Source organism: Nannospalax galili, unplaced genomic scaffold, assembly GCF_000622305.1.
Source record: "Nannospalax galili isolate Female #2095 unplaced genomic scaffold, S.galili_v1.0 scaffold1454, whole genome shotgun sequence".
NCBI classification, from domain to species: Eukaryota; Metazoa; Chordata; class Mammalia; order Rodentia; family Spalacidae; genus Nannospalax; species Nannospalax galili.
The window spans coordinates 19,591-23,869 of record NW_008334056.1 but is presented as its reverse complement, the minus strand read 5'-3'; the positions used below and the strand labels follow the sequence as shown (position 1 = coordinate 23,869).

The following is a 4,279-nucleotide window of genomic DNA, read 5'->3' as shown; positions in this document are numbered from 1 at the left end:
CATGTAGGCTAAACATACATAAAATTAAATTAATTTCTTAAAAAGTTCATGTTCTCAGTCGGGTGTGGTATTGCACACCTTTAATCCTAGCACTCAGGAGGCAGAGGCAGAAGCAGGCAGATCTTTGTGAGTTTAAGGCCAGCCTGGTGTACACAGTAAGTTCCAGGCCAGCTGGGGCTACAGGGAGACCCTGTCTCAGAAAGACTGAAAAAAAAAAAAAAAAAAAAAAAAAGTTCAAATTCTCTTTAAAAATTCAAGTCTCTCAACTATGCACTCCTATAAAATCTGAAACAAAGAAAATACTTTATTTCAAAAGGGAATAAGCAAGTACATTTAAGCAATACCAAAGTCCAGCAATATAGCTCAAAATCTGACATCTGAGTCACTCACTCTATTCTGGGCTCCAAAGGGCTTGGGCAGCTCTACTTCTCTGGCTCTGCCATACACAGCACAAAGAGTTTGCTTCATAGGCTCAGGCTGGCTCCACTCCACATCTGCAACTGTCCTTGACGGTCATCCTAGAGTCCTGGCATCTCCAATATACTGGGGTCTCACTACAACTGAGGCTGCACCTTCACCAATGACTTCTCAGGGTACAAAGCCTCAGTATTCCTCCATAACCCTTTAAATTCTGCAACTTTCATATAACTAAAACCAGTAAGACTCTTACACATTGCCAAGTTGGACTTCTAGCTTGAGATGCAGCTGTGGCCCCCTCTGGACCACAGTGTCCATTTGCTGACCCTGAGGAAACACTACCCAAAAGATTTCACCTCAATGATACTGGTCTCTTATTAATTGCAGTTGACTTTTCAGCTCCATCTAACTAGCATCAGTTGTCTCAGTAAAACACAAAAGGTTTGACCTTTACAAATTTAAATATCACATGATAGAGTCTTTGTGGGACTCTCAGATTTCCCCCTGAAACTTCACAAGCCGGGCCTCTGACAGCTGCATTTCTCTAAGCTCCCACTGAACAGTTATGAGCATTCAACAACTTTTTTCGGCTCAAAGTCCCAAATGCTTCCACAATCCTCCCAAAAGAGCACGGTCATGTCCTTCACAGCAATACCTCCATGATCCTGGTGCCAATTTCTATTCTAGTTAGGTTTCTGATGCTGTGTTAAACACTAGCCAAAACCAACTTGGGGAAGAAAAGGTTTGTTCCATCTTACATTTCCCAGGTTCATCACTGAGGGAAGTCAGGGCAGGAAAGAAGACAGGAGCTGAAGCAGGATCCATCCAGGAACACATCTTACAGCCCAGATCCACCTGCCTGGAGATGGCGTCACCCATAGTGGGCTGAGCCTCCTACATCCATCAGCAATCAAGAAACTGCCTCACAGGCATGGGCAGACCAGTCCAATGGAAGCAAGTCCTCATCCCAGGCGTATCAAACTGACAACTGAAGCAAACCAGCAAAGTTTGTTTTCTGAAACAGGTCTCCTGTATTCCGTGCTGACTTGCACCTCAGCAAACGATTTTTTTTTAAACAATCTGGAGGAAAAAAAAAAAAAAACCAGCAAAAATGAGACTAGATATGTTGGTGTATACCTCTAATCCCAGCACTTGGGAGGCAGTGCCTTACCTGCTGATCCATCTCACCAGCCCATTAAAACCTCTAAATAAGTTGTTCAGGCTCACAAGGATATAATTACTGGGTATTTTTTTCTGTGATTTTTTTTTTATTCCCTTTTTATCTTTGCCAAGGAATAAATACAAAATTATAGCCTTTCTTGGGCTCTTAGAACAATTTCATTTTGTGCCAAGCCTGTTCTCTCCCTTTTGAAAAATTACTTCAGGGCTGGAGAGATGACTCATGGTTAAGATTACTTGCTGTATTTCCAGAGGACCTGACTTTAGTTCCCAGCACCCACATCAGGCAGCTCACAACCACCTGTAACTCCAGTTCTGTTGGCTCTAGTGCCCCATTCTTGCCTACACACACACACACACACACACACACACACACACACACTTCTATTTTAAAATTGAGATATGTCATAGAACATATTTACCTTCTTGAAGTATACAATTCAGTGTTTTTTACTATGTTCACAAAGTCATGCAACCATCCCCCTTCTCTGATTATAGAGCATTTTCATTTCCTAAAGAAGTCTGTCTCATTAGCAATCACCTTTCACTGGCTTCTCCTTCGAGCCTCTGGCAACCATGACTCTGCCTTCCATGGATTTTCCTGCTCTACATATTCACATAAGTTATACAGTATGTGGCCTTTTGTGTCTGGCTTCTTTTTCTTTATGTTTCCAAGGTTCTTCTGTATGATAGTATGTGTTGATAACTCTTGCTTTTTTATGACTGAATAATATTCCATTGTTTAGATGCTGCAGAAAGATTATACTATCTAGTTTTACTGTGAAGTTAAAGTGTTACATTTTATTTTAGACTCTTGAAAGAACCTCCAGCAGATTGAGTCATATATTTTCTATAATGATGACTTTCTAGACTTCTTCCTAGATACGAATTAGGGTCTGAAGCAATTTCTTCTTTGCCAATTATTATAACAGTTGTTTTCCACTGGACTGAGTGGTTTCCTCAGCTCTACACAAAAGTAGCAATCAGACGAAAGGCTGAAGCAACTTAGCTTAAATCAATAAAGATAATCATACTATGTTATTTCCTTTTAACTTAAAAGATTTCTCACTAAAGAAACATTCTACAGGCTTTTTGCAGATTTAGAAAAGATAGGAAAACAACTAATGGTTTTTAACTTCCCATATTCGTTTTATGTTTTTCAAATTATGTGGAAATCTGTGTTCACTAGTTTTACATTTTGTCTCTAGTAAAGGGTGCTTACTTTTGCTCAAGTTCTTGCCTCAGAATATTTCTAAATTAACTTTACATGGTGTCCTGGTTTGTTTCTCCACTGCTGTGACAAAACACTCTGACCACTACCAACTTGGGGATGAAAGGGTTTATTTATCTTACATCTCCCGAGTCACAGTTCATCAGGGAGCCCAAGGTAGGAACTCAGGGCAGGAATCTGGAGGTTCTAGCTAAAGCACAGGCCATGGAGGAACACTGCTTACCGGCTTGCTCCCCTGGCCCCTGCTCAGCCTGCTTTCTTATGCAACACAGGCCCACCTGCCCAGGAATGGCACCACCCCCCCCCCAGTGGGCTGGGCTCTCCCACATCACTCAACAATCAAGAAGATGCCCCTCAGACACGGCCACAGGCTGGTCCAATGGAGGAAATTTTCCCCAACTGAGGCTCCCTCAACACAGGTGTGTCAAGCTGACACTAAAGCTATCCAGCACACATGGCCACATGGTGGGAGGGTGGGGTGTCCCGTGACACTGGTTTTCAGGTGATGCACTTCCAGCAGCCATTGGCAACTGGGCTCATAAGCTACTGAAAAGAATAGGGAAGAGTATCAATTCAGTTGGAGTTTTAGGAAGGTGCAGAGCTGCAACCAGTAAGGAACTGGACACTGTAAGAGAGTATGATTATGTTGCATCAGCATCAGCACAGGAGGTTGCTGTCTGTCATTGGTCATCCTTGCTGTTTGGCTGTTTTGGTCATTACTGGTTTGGATATAAATGTAGTATGATTTTTGTTTAGGACCGATTTCAGCTAAGTTGTTTTAACAAGTCATCTGACTAAGTGTTTGCTTTTGTGTAAGGCTACCAGTTTACACTTGAATAATAATTTCTTCCCAGATGGATATATTTTGGTGGGACTACACTGAATCTGTAACTTTCTCTTCTGGGATTCTGAAACACAAAGATTCAAAATAATTGGCACAAGTTCATTTTAGTAGTGGCCTTGCAGATTTGATAATGTATGTGTTCCCCAATCTCATGAAAATTCTGTTCTTAGCCTTTAAAGACATAGTCTTAGGACTTCCCTTTGAGTCTACATGGTGCTTAACACATGTCCAGTAAACTCATTCTCTCCTGAAGTTAGTGCTGAAATAACTTTAAATGTGACCAATGTAAAAATAGAATTCAAGAGGGCTGGAGAGATGGCTCAGCAGTTAAGAACACTGGCTGTTCTTGCAGAAGACCTGGGTTCAAATCCCAGCACCTACATGGCAGCTAACAACTGTCCATAAGGTACATGGTGCTTAACACATGTCCAGTAAACTCATTCTCTCCTGAAGTTAGTGCTGAAATAACTTTAAATGTGACCAATGTAAAAATAGAATTCAAGAGGGCTGGAGAGATGGCTCAGCAGTTAAGAACACTGGCTGTTCTTGCAGAAGACCTGGGTTCAAATCCCAGCACCTACATGGCAGCTAACAACTGTCCATAAGGT

General features: G+C 41.7%; 1 long non-coding RNA gene across 1 annotated transcript in view; it reads right to left on the bottom strand.

Annotated features, from left to right (window-relative positions):
* Positions 1–284: 284 nt before the first annotated feature.
* LOC108490637 overlaps positions 285–4,279 on the bottom strand; it is an 11,422-nt gene continuing 7,427 nt past the window's right edge. Inside the window, exon 2 of the long non-coding RNA XR_001872349.2 lies at positions 285–1,497. This is a non-coding gene — a long non-coding RNA (uncharacterized LOC108490637). The remainder of the gene's footprint in view (positions 1,498–4,279) is intronic.